Source organism: Dermacentor andersoni, chromosome 7 (assembly GCF_023375885.2).
Source record: "Dermacentor andersoni chromosome 7, qqDerAnde1_hic_scaffold, whole genome shotgun sequence".
In the NCBI taxonomy this organism is placed as follows: Eukaryota; Metazoa; Arthropoda; class Arachnida; order Ixodida; family Ixodidae; genus Dermacentor; species Dermacentor andersoni.
In genome coordinates, this window is record NC_092820.1 from 129,756,099 (window position 1) to 129,768,964 (window position 12,866).

The window sequence follows — 12,866 nt, forward strand, 5'->3', positions numbered from 1 at the left end:
TATTTGGTGGCCCTAATGTTGAACATGAATATCCTTGACTTAGGGTGGTGAATTACTTACCGGAATTTGCCAGAAGTAAAATTGTAACCATGAGCAAACAAACTACACCGTATTCTGACGTCATGTGTACCTGCAAAAAGTCCTAAGTAAGCACCTTTTCGCAACAAATAAAACGCATGCACGCTGCAGGCGGTTCCGCTAACCGTAAAAAGCAGGGAAACAGTAGTGGAGGCAATGTATCAGTAGGCACAAATCCAACAACTATGTCCCTTTCTTCTCAGTACATATAATATAAGGAATCTTTTTAACTCTTTATTTAGAAAATGTAGATATGTCAGAAAAGCAAATGTCCTGGTTCAGGCATAACAATCCACCATTTACGCCTCCAAGCAGTTCGCCATCGCGTTAGAAATCGCAGACATAGCATCAACTCGTACGTTTCGAGTGAATAAATTTGAAATGTGTTTCACTCTTATGCCGTCAGTGGCACGCTTAGATTTTTGCGCCAGTAACGCCAACTATAGTAGAAAAACATTGAGGCTACTCTACTTTCATTTAATTATCAGGAGAGAGTCTTAAATGTTCGAACCTGGTTTTTCTTCAATTTGATATCGCAGCAATTATTCAATCAGTTGATGCCATCAGTACTTACTTGATTCGGAGAGTATGGTTGCTGGGGCTGCACGACAAGTAGTGCAATAATGATGTCCGCGATATTCTTGTAAAGGTAATGCTATCGCCATGCGCGAGAATATAATGTGTTATCGCGAACTCCTTAGCGCCAGAAATAAGGTGCTGCTTTTTGGAGGATTGTATGCGTGGCGAACAAAGGAGGAGTCACAAAGTGGCTAACATGTGCGTTTTTACTTTTGCCAAAAAAACAAACAATAAGCATTTCTGGTAGTGACAGGACAATGAAGCACACGTTACATTGCTAAAAAAATTCAAGTACTTCAGTTGAGTAGGCAAGCGAAGTCGCTGTGCACAATACACAGGGTGCCCCACATAACTTCAGCCAAGAAATTAAAAATGAAAGGCGCGTCAGAAGCGAATTGAACCGAACGCATACTATTCGCAATAGCCTGTAGTAACTCAGACAGCATTTCGTTTTCCCCCGTAACTCCCTAATTAAGTTTAATTGACGAACTTTTTCATTATTGGCTGAGGACCCAAAGTATAATACGCAGTTTTCTAGCGCACCTTCAGAAACTACCGATCGAGTTGTTTCCTTTTAGGACACGTCTCAAGCAGCTCCTTTTTTTTTTCGGGTTGCAAAGAAAGACCGCGAAATATAAAAAAAAGCCACGTGATGGAGCATTTGCGCAGTGGCATTGCGCTGTTCTCAAGCGTGCGTTCGGTGAACAAGGTCGGCTGCATCGGGACTGGCGACGAGCAAGGGCGTTCTTTATCTCATCGGCAGTGCTCGGACAGCAGCATGCATAGTCGCCGTCATCCGACGAAAGCCGGCCATCTTCACTGGACGCACGCTTGAGAACAGAACGATACTGCTGCGCAAGCACTCCGTCATGTGTTTTTTTTTTTTTTTCATATTTCGCGGGCTTTCTTTGTAAACCGGAAATGAGGACTACGTCAGACGTATCTTAATGGAAACAAATGAATCGGTGGTTTCTGAAGGTGCTCTACAAATGTGTTATCATACTTGGGGTCCTCAGCCAATAATCAAAAAGCTAGGCACTTACACTAAATAATTAGTGACTTATGGGGAAAAGAAAAAAAAATATCTGAGTTACTATAGGCAATTGCGAGTAGTATGTGTTCTATTCAATTTGCTTCCGACGCGCCTCTCATTTTTAAATTCTTGGCTCAAGTTATGTGGGACAGCCTGTACAATGTGGCTCCTGGGCAACATCAATGTCCACTACCTCATTCCGCAAGACAACGAAACAACGGCCGGTGTTGTTTATGACATTGACACATCCATTAACGACAACGACCTGCCAATTTTAATCAAACCTGCGACAGATGGTGTTGCCTTACTACAAGCTCGGCGCCTTGGCAAGTCGACCTGTGTAAGGGTCGTGTTTAAAGGTGACTGCCTACCATCACATGTAAAGGTCGGCCACTTTCGTCATGTGGTACGACCTTTCGTACCCAAACCACTTCAGTGCAGATGGTGTCAAAGAATTGGACATGTGAGTGCTGTCTGCCGAAATACAACGATATGCCCACGATGTTCCGAACACCACGACACCGACACTTGCCGTGCAACAGAGCTCAAGGCCCAAATTGTCAAGGATCGCACGCTGCGTCCTCAAAAGACTGTCCACGCCTAAAGAAAGAGCAGAAAATCTTGAGAAAAATGGCCAGAGACGGATCGTCACACAGAGATGCTTCTGAAGCGATAAGGCGACATCGCTCCCGGAAACGAAAGTCTATGAAACCCTCTTCCGGTTCAAGGGAAACGTCTCGTCCGGCAACGCCACCTCCTGTTCCATCTGTCTCCAGTAAGAGCACGAATGTCAACGAAAGAAGTGGCCATGCTTCATCAAGTGATGCGTGGCCGGCACTGCCGAGGACATGTCACGCGCCAGAGCCACAGCAAATGACTCGCCATTTACAGTCAAATGTCACTACAGTTGACCAAATACAAGACAAGGACTCAGAAGTGATTGGCATGCTCAAATCGCTCTCGAATGTCATGCGCCTGCTACTGACAAACATGGACACTCCAGCTGCTCGTAGCGCACTGCAAGTATTGGACGCGCTGACTCCAGTACTTGAAAGCATCGCATAGCACCATGGCCCGCCCCTCGCTGCCCTTCCACAAGGAAGTCAAGAAAGCATCTTTACTGCAGTAGAATGCCCGTGGTCTCAAATCAAGAATTTCAGATTTTAGACATTTTGTCTTCGAAAACCGTTTTCCCATCCTCGTAATTTGCGAACCGAACGTGCAGAATGTTATACGTATTTCTGGCTATGAGGCATTCATGTCCTCTACCTGTGGTGATGTAAGCAAGGTAATTGTATATATTAGATGTGATCTGACTTACGTATTGCACCCAGTTCCGCCTCACGACGACAACCAGTACGTTTGTTTAATCGTGAAAACGAATAAGCTTACGTTCACACTCGTCGCTGTGTACATTGCTCCTTCAAGTGGCTTCGACTCTAAACGACTGCACGACGTGCTATCAGCGACACTCGGCCCTACGATTCTCACAGGAGATTTTCATGCTCACCATCCGCTTTGGGGGAGCCTGAAGATGGACTCCAGGGGAAGGCGAATAGCATCCTTTGCCTTGAATAGCACGACCTTTACTGCCTCAACGATGGTAGTCCGACATATTTACGTGGGCCTACCTACAGCAGCTGCCTAGACTTGACCCTGGTTTCTCGGCTTCTTGAAAGAAACGTGCAATGGTTTACAGACATCGAAACACATGGAAGCGACCATATTCCGACGTACCTGAAGATCAAGGGACTATCGAAATGCTCCTCCATGACGCTCCGGCGAATTGACTGGTCGGCGTTTCGGTCGCACATGGAGGGAGTATGTCAGCAAGGGAACCACTCAAGTCCGGAACACGAAATTCAAAAAGCCATGCAAGAGGCTACGCGTAGTTTCCAGCCTTTCCCGAAATATGCAGAATTTGAAGCAGAACTGCAGCGACTACGAGCAATTCGCCGGTGGGCTGAAAGAAGATACAGGAGAACTAAATCCATCCATGATCTCCGGGAGGCAAGGCGGATGCAAAAGAAGATTCAACGTCACATCGATGCACTACAATCTCAAAGATGGAAACGTTTCTGTGAGTCGTTGGATCCACGTCAACGATTATCTCAGATATGGAGAACCGTGCGTGGGCTTCGCGTATCACCACAACAGCGTGTCCCTTTCAAAGCCCTCGCTTTGCACCAAGGTCGCAGCGAAATTGACATTGCTGAAGAATTTTGCTCAAGACTTTCCAGCTTGCAGTTCCAACGCGCAATTACACCATGTGCTACTCCTGTGCCACGGGATTCCCGCATGCATGTAATTTTTTCGCTGGAGGAGCTTGAAGCGGCACTGGCGACTTGCAGGCGCTCTTCGTCACCTGGCCCGGAGTGGTTACCTATGCGGCGCTCGCCAATCTTGGGCAGAAAGCACGACTCATGCTACTAAACCATTACAACGAGTCTTGGCGCAACGGTTTGGTTCCACGTGACTGGAAATGCAGCCGCTTGGTTCCACTTCTCAAACCTGGTAAATCACCGTTAAACTTGTCATCGTACCGCCCCATCGCTCTGGCCAGCTGCATAGAGAAAATAATGGAACGAATGATTTTGACGCGCCTGGAATGGTACCTGGAAAATTACAACGTGTACCCAGATGCTATGTCTGGCTTCCGGCGAGGGCGCTCATCCATAGATAATGTCATCGATTTGGTTACGTTTGTTCAGCATCAAAAACGCCGGAAACGACTCACTGCTGCATTATTCTTAGACATAAAAGGCGCCTATGATAATATAGCACATTATGCCATTATAAGTGCTCTTATTGAAGCCGGAATCGGTGGCCGCACTTTTCAGTGGCTGTGCAGTTATTTGACCGACAGGCATTTCTTCGTGATGACCGAGGATGGCGCCACGACTCAACACCAAACGTGCCGTGGAGCACCGCAAGGCGGAGTGTTGAGCCCGACGCTATTCAACCTAGTGCTCGTTGGCCTAGTCCGATGCTTGCCCAACACAGTTCAGGTATCAATATATGCCGACGATATCTGCATTTGGGCGTCTGCCGTAACACGACTGCAGGTACGAGCACGGCTACAAAAGGCAGCTACGATAACATCTCTGTACTTGCGAAAACAGAACTTAGAGCTGTCTTCAGAGAAATGCTGCCTTGTTACATTCACTCGGAAGGAAATGCAGCGTTACAGTGTAAAGGTCAATGGGCAAGCAGTAGCAAATGCACGGAAACACCGCTTCTTAGGGGTAATTATTGACCGAGACCTATCATGGAGCCCGCATGTTTCATACCTGAAGAAGAGATTATTGACAATAACACATCTCCTCAAATTTCTCGGCGGAAAGTCATGGGGCACTTCGGTGCGGTCAATGCTGCAGCTGTATAACGCCTTGTTCCTCGGTTTCGCAAGATACAGCCTCCCTGTGATTGGGAACACCTGCAAAACAAACCTGCGTGTACTCCAGGGACTACAAGCTCGAGCCCTAAGGACGTGTCTCGGTCTTCCGAGGTGTGCGTCTACAGCGGCAACGATTGTCATAGCTCGAGATCACCCAATATCAACGCACTTGGCAACCGACGCTCTCAGGGCGCATATTCGGCACGTTGCCCGATTACCTTCTCACCATCTTGCCGCTCTACCCAAGAAAAGGCCACACACAACTTTCAGTCGTTTAATTGATGCCAATCGTACCTCATTGCCATCGAACTACATGCCTGCAGCAAGACTATCCTTACCTTTATGGTGCCTGCACAGACCTGACATACGCCTCACCATCCCAGGAATCATGAAGAAAGCCAACATGCCATCGTTTGCCCTTAAGCAGGCCACGTTAGAACTTTTACATAAGGTGCACAGTGGCCGCGTACACGTTTACATCGACGGTTCAGTAACATCTGCAAGCGCAGCTGCCGCTGTGGTGATACCACGAAGATCCGTCAAGATACAGCTAAAGACGTCACATGTATCATCAACGACAGCTGCTGAACTGGTAGCCCTGCGTGCGGCTCTTCATTTTATTAAGGAGGAACCATCCCACGCATGGTCAATCTTCTGTGATTCCAAGGCAGCCCTACAGAGTGTACTCTCAGCACTGCGCCATGGATCACATGGGCAGCTCGCCGCAGAAATCAGAGAAGTCCACCATCGACTAGTTGACGAAGGACACGATATAATATATCAGTGGTTGCCTAGTCACTGTGGCATACATGGCAATGATCGAGCAGACGCAGCTGCCCGATCTGCCCATGACGGCGTCAACTGCGTTGCCATTCCTCTTTCGAGAGCCGACGCAGCGAAAAAACTTGCCGCACTTGCGCGTGAGCTGACATTAGCCCAGTGGAATTCATCCGATTTCACAAGTGCACGCCTCTATACTCTGGACCCTAATTTACAGCTCCATATTCCGCCCGAGCTTCCACGACGTGACTGCACCCTTCTTATCCGTCTATGGCTTGGAGTAGCATTTTCAAATGCCTACTCTTTCCTTATCGGAATGGCCAACAGCCCACTGTGTGACTTCTGCGGGTGCAACGAAACGATCGAGCATCTTCTTTGTCAGTGCTCTCGTTTTAACCCACAAAGAACTGTCCTCTCAGCCACCTTAGACAAATTGGACAAGCGCCCAATGACAGCAAACAAGATCCTTGGAACCTGGCCTACGCGAACATCAGCGCGATCCGCTATGAAGGCGCTGCTGCGATACTTGAAAGACACGGGACTTTCTGACAAATTGTGACAGTACACTGTGTGGCGCAGGACTGTACGGTGACACTGCGTAAGACTAGGAATGCCTTTGCGGGTTGCGTGACAGTGCCCACAGAAATAGTTCGTGTGTACGTGCGTGTGTGTGCTTAGGTTTTTTTTCCTTTTTTTACCCTTCTTTCTCACCTATTGCATCCCCTTTCCCCTCCCCCAGTACAGGGTAGCCAACCGGAGATAATCTCTGGTTAACCTCCCTGTCTTTCCTTTGCCTTTCTCTCTCTCTCTCTCTGTACAATGTGTACATGCCTGCTGTGAAATCTAATATATGGCGAGCACGAATTGTCAGTCAGCTAACTTTATTTTGAACCTGGCTGAGAGGTCGGGATGCAAATATTCATAGTTTATTTTCGCAGAGAATAAAACTAGTAAATATTCTAGCTGGTGGTGCCGAAAACTACAATATATACATGCATTTGCGAACAGTTTTGAATCCACTACGATTGCCGCTTATTGTTTATTAGGTTGCTATGTTTGTTGCTTCCCCTGCATAACCTTTATTGCTTGATAAATACAGAGATTACTATTTCTCGTTCTCTTCTGCTTCGGAGTGTGAGTGGTGTGAAAGTCGCGCTACTGAATTTCTTTCTGGATACGCTTTGTAACCCGGATGCAAAATAACATGCCGAGAACACCTAGGCACTTCCTACGAGTTGTGAAAGCGAAAGCATTGCTGTTCAAAGGGACGCCGCTGAGCGGTCCCTCGAGTTTGAACTCCTCGCCGATAAGCGAGCGCATTGAGACGCTTGAACAACACCTCCTATATACCACAACACCAGTGCACTTCGATTCTTGACGTCATGCTACTTTTCCCGACTGCCATAGAATCTAATGGAGAGGATACCGAGTACGCCGCGGTGATTTTGGCATCACCGTTTTTGTCACGCAGGGCTTGTCAATGGAAATTTTGGTCCAAGTAGTACAATGTCATTAAGCAGAGTGCCTAGGCCTGCTAAATAGCGGCCGCTGGTTTAGACCAGTGCTTAAAACACTCGGCTGCTAAAGGTGGGGTCGCAGAGTCGTAGATTCAAAGCTCACTACCGCCAACGTGTTATACCTTTTATTGTTTTTCTTTGTTATGCATTTATTTTTATAGCGTTTAGTGAGTCAAAGGTAGAACGTAGGCGCCGCTTTGCGCGGACAAGAATGGCGCGGGTTACACTGGCTTCCGAGAGCAAAGGTGACGTGATGTCGCGGCGATGCCCTCTCCTCTCACGTAACACCCGACGCACCAGCGCGGCAGTTGGTTGTCCCTCTTTCCCGCTTTACTCCGTCAAGGCGCAAGCGTGACGTGGCATCGCAGCCAATGAAAATTTAGATGCCGTTTCGCTGCTACAGACACCGACTTTCTCGCTCGGTCGCGCATTCAGTGCTTTCGCATCAATCTATCTGTCTTGGCTTATTTCGGGCAATGTTTCATACTTTTGCGACGCAGTGCACGGCGCCCGTTGTTGGTCGAGCGGGCGCGCGAATAGTCGCGCTCGATCATGCTAGGTGATAGCTGACGCAGTGGTTGGCTAAGCGTGGACGGGCGGTGGTCGGTACTCCTTTCAGATGTCACAGTCATCGCGCTATGAAGAAATTGGCGCTCACTTTTTCACCGTGCCATACCAGTTCGCGAAAGCGAACCTGTAAATACAGCGCTAGGTCCTCAATTACTAGTTCGGAATTCTGCAGGGTGCCTGCGACTGCACCTAGTCACAGAGGATGCGTCTGAATAGCTCGAGAAGAAACGCTGACCAACTTAATCAACCACGACAGTGCCTCCTTCCAGACACGCAGCGTCTAAACGACGCCTTCTCGAGACGCTTGCTGTGGCGAGAGGACATTGCAAAACAGCTCTCCTGAACACCATGACTATGGTATTCCCCACACCATGGTATGACATCTCTGTGTGGTTTGTACCACTCTGTTAGGCGGCCCTATCATCGGGATCACCCCCCAAGAACAGTTAAAACATTTAGGCAGTAACACAAGATCGCAGATTGTTCCTGAAGAATGATAACCGTATCAAATATTTCACTCTTCGAGGGACGTTTTAGATTTCTAGATTTAATATCGGCTGCGCCCTCCTGTGTTTGGGACTACGTTTCCTTATCAGAGTTGAAATTGTTATGCTTGCTGATCTTTCGTAACAAAAGAGATGTTTTCAGTATTTTTTTTCACACAATATTTAAAATAAATGAAACATTCTACTCACCCAGCATTCATTACGTGGTAACATAAAGATTGTGATGGGCAATAAAATTAATAAAAATTAAATAATTAGAACAAGAAACTAAGCCCTGCCTGCTGCACCTAAGTATTGCAGGTTGCCAAATTAGAAAGGTAAATGAAAATAACCGTAGTCAAATAATATTACGTGGTAACAGTGAGGTGAGGTTTACCGGTCAACAGATGAGCAAACATGTGAACCATCATTCACAACCAGCTACGCCATCCTAAGAAAAGAGCCTTCCAAGACTGACTCTAAGCGATTTTACTTTGAACGCTAACTTAGGGCATTGTCAACAGAGTAACACACCTGTGAGAAAAACTTCATATTTATTCGCGGAACACATTGTAGTCTTCATGCCCTCTATCAGGTTTCACTAACATTTGAAGGTGATAAAAAAGGCTCTTTAATCAGCCTATTTCGCGGAAGGGAGAAGTAATAGAAAGGCAGAGATGTCGGCGCGAGCACGCATGCTCTCGCCGGCTACTACGCAGAGAGGAAGAGGGTAAAGGAACAAGAAAGAGTGATGAAAGACAAAGGTGAGGAAAAAAAGAAGGGATGCATATACACAGCAACACAGAGGTTTCATTAAAGTTTTTAGTCAAGTCACGCTATATACCAGACCAAGTGCACAACGCTTGCAACTGCCAAGATGCTATAGGTCAAAAAGAACAATAGATTTTTTTCCTGATTTCGTTGCAGTTTATGGTGTGTGTTTTGGTCAGATATTGAGTTACTCGTTTTAGTGTAATGCATGCGCATGTACTCAGATGATCTTCACAACGACATATGCAGGGTGTTTAACTTAGCTTGAGCAAAATTTTAAATATATGCAAATAATACGTAGCTGGACTGAACCAATGTAATGTTTGGCATCGCCTGGACGTACTCGGATTGTTTTTTGCGCTCCACCCAATTAGACAATAAGTGTTGTTTATGAATTATCTTCTTAAATATTATTACTAGATGTAAGTGTAACTTATGAAATTCTAGAGCAACATGAAAAACTCCCGATACAACTTTCTTTCTTTCAATAGGTGCTTCATAAATGTGTTTCTCAAAGCGTGTTTTCAAAGAAACCTGCGAACACACGCAAAGTGCCTCGAGCAGCCAGTCGCGCGGCAATTTCGCATGTATTCGCACAACTCTGTTTGTATTTATCTGTTCACGTAGGAACTCGCATAACCTTTCTTATTTGCAATGGCTGCGTTGCTGAACTGTACGTTTTTTACATGTACGTTCTCACTCTCTTTCGTGGTTTAAAAAAGACTGTGTGTGTGCGTGCGTGCTTGTGTGTGTGTGTTTGCGTGTGTGTGTTTGTGCGTGTATGTGTGCGTGTGCGTGTATGCGTTCGGGTGTGTTTATTATTGTTGTATGAACCCGCTCACATTCATTGATTGCTCCATGCATGCCACATGGCAATGTTAACGAACTTCGTTAACCAGCAAACATAAGCGCTGTTTCTGTGCTAAGTTCACAAAGGACTCCTTGATCTTGAAAGTGACGTGGGGATCATTCACTGCTACGAATGTGTCCGTACGTTGCGTGGTCCTTACATATTAGGCAGCTTTAGTTGGGCGTCCGCAACCACTCGCGAACGCAGCGCGCGAGGTCGTGTGTACTTAGGGAAGCACGCCCGCATAAAACGGCTATAGTTGGCAGGACACAGAAGTTTAGAAGAGTATTGCTGACTTGTACGCGCAGGAGCCGGTAATTCGCTACTCAGTGGCACCATATGCCAGCTCCTGAATCTGTGTAGCCAATATCAGCCGCCACGAAGTCGAACCACAAGCTAGAGGCACATCATCGGTCGGAGCAATATCGAAAAATGCGCTCTCGTGGGCATGCGAGCACACGCGAGAGCGTCCCGCAAAGGCCGCACAGCCGGGAGCGGACGCTGTGCAGCTTTTGGAAAGGTGCCTGTGCACGCAAGTGACCGTGCATGTTCTCCGTACTGCGCATGCGCGATGCCGCCTCCACGCGTTTCCTGCGTACGCAGAGCTGTTACGGATACCCCGCTAAAACTGTCCATTCTTAACTGAGTTGGAACGCTTTCATGATCTTCCGAAATAATTAAAAAGCACTGCTACATACGCAAATCCATGCTAAATAAACATTACTGTTTTTGAGCTACAACTTGCCTCGTACCGACGGAAGTCGTAAATTCCAATTTATAATAATGACGACACACAAGAACCTGCTCTTTTTAAAGCAGTCAGTTAAATAGATGAAGTTGCGCTTGCCCCGTCAGTGGCCGTTTAGTGGAATCGCTGTCGCTATGCGTCCTCGAATAAAGGCTACAGACATGACATGGCATGACAAGAACTTTATTTGGGTCCTGCGGTAATGATATCTTGGGGAGCCAAAGCCGAAGGCTCTCGAAAATCCAGTCGGTGGCTCTGCCCACCATGGGGCCGGGCGATGAAGCCCCGCCTCAATGGCGTGGGCCCTCTGGACAGCCTGGAGTTGAATATGCAGATTGCTGCTCTTGAGGGATTCCTGCCATTGTTCTTTTGTGATGGGTGCAGAGGCGTTGAGGGCTGGGCACAACCAGAGCATGTGTCCAAAAGTGCATAATTCATGATCACATTTGGGGCACGACTGCCAGTGGTCAGGATCTATCCTGTTCAGGGACCGAGGAGTAGGATGCGAACGGGTTTGCAGATGTCTGAGTGTGCTAGCCTGAGGTTTGTTCAATTTGGTGTGAGGGGGTGGAAATGTCCTCCTGCGCAGTCTATAACGACAAACAATTTCGTGACAAGTACATAAAGGATCTTTGTGGTTACTGACCTCGTTCCAAGCTTGGCTACTCGCGACAGCGCGGTACGTGAAATCGCGCGCTCTCCGGTGGGCCTGCTCGTTAGGAATACATTCAAGCCGGTTAACTGAGCTATCTAGATGAGCTGGAAACCACGAGATGTGGTATCCTCCTTCGCTGCTCTCTGTAGCTGTTTTAAGTGCTTTTTGTTCACAATACTGTTCACCTGTTCAGACACAGATGGTATATTTTACTAAACCAAGTGCTTGTGAATGACGATTTGTTTTAGGCGCAGATATATAATGGTGACGCAAGCTAATACAGCTATATACGCTTACATGCGGAGACCGGATAGGGTACCAAAGGGAGCCGGAATTGTCGCTGGTCTTGTTTCCTTGCATTAGTTTTTCAACAAATACTTGTATTAATGAAGTATCTTTTGCTGCGTTTAGTTCGTCTATTTGTGCGCGTCCTCTCTTTTTAAGCAATAAAGATGTTGCTTCGCGAATCATCCAGCGCCCTCATTATGGACCTAAACCGTTCTGCGCAGATGGTGCGAATGTACACCGTATTACAGCTAGCAGGTTAGATCCAGGTTTCTTCGGAGACACAGAAAGCAAAACAAGAAAGCACACTTTCTACTGCGATTTCGACAAAGCAGTTTGAGCGCTACTGCCCAACATATTCCTATAGTCGCCTACGTCATAGGTTTTGACACTTATGCTAATTAACCTACAAGACTAGGCTCTCTTTTACAATATTTGTGAAGACGAAAACTTTTGTCGATGAGACGATGAACACGCACGGACGCGGATAATTTGTCGGGGTAGCCATACACAGCTTCGCTGTAGAAAAGGTTACTATAGCTGGCACCATCGCTACCCTAATGGTTATTCAGCAGCACAAAGGGAACTTTCCTCCGGCCAATGCGCTTTGTCCAGTATTTCCCAGTTTTGGTTGTGTTTAGCTAGTGTTTTGAGACTTACAAAAACGCGGAAATTTCATCCGCCTGTGCGCACTACACATGGGTAGAGAACTTAGCAAAGCGATCTATATCTGCGTTGTCAAGGAAGCTTTCGGTGTTTGGTCTTGCTTCAATTCCATGTACAGTCGGCGTCGTGTGACATCGAGTTTAAGGTAAGCGCTACGACTTTCTCTCTCGCCTTATTTCTGTTTGATAAATTTGCCTCTGAATAATGTCAGTGCGATGAAGTGCATGTACGATCAAACTAAACGGCGTTGATTTCATGGCGAGCCAATATCCCAGGGCGAGGGTCGCACTTTCGTTATTCTCGTACCAGCACTCGCTTCTTGTGGACTTTAACCGTCCTAGTGGCACAGGTTTGAGCCGTAATTGGACGAATGTACTCGCTTTTTAATTAAACGCTAAAGTAGGGACAGGGTCGATCACATTAAAGAAAAGTTAGAGAATGCACTCCAACAG

At 46.8% G+C, this 12,866-nt stretch overlaps 1 long non-coding RNA gene across 1 annotated transcript in view; it reads right to left on the minus strand.

Annotated features, from left to right (window-relative positions):
• The window catches only part of LOC140219505 (uncharacterized), a 38,268-nt gene extending 38,135 nt beyond the window's left edge, over nucleotides 1-133 (minus strand). The window contains exon 1 of the long non-coding RNA XR_011895824.1: nucleotides 61-133. This is a non-coding gene — a long non-coding RNA (uncharacterized lncRNA). The remainder of the gene's footprint in view (nucleotides 1-60) is intronic.
• Nucleotides 134-12,866: the final 12,733 nt, after the last annotated feature.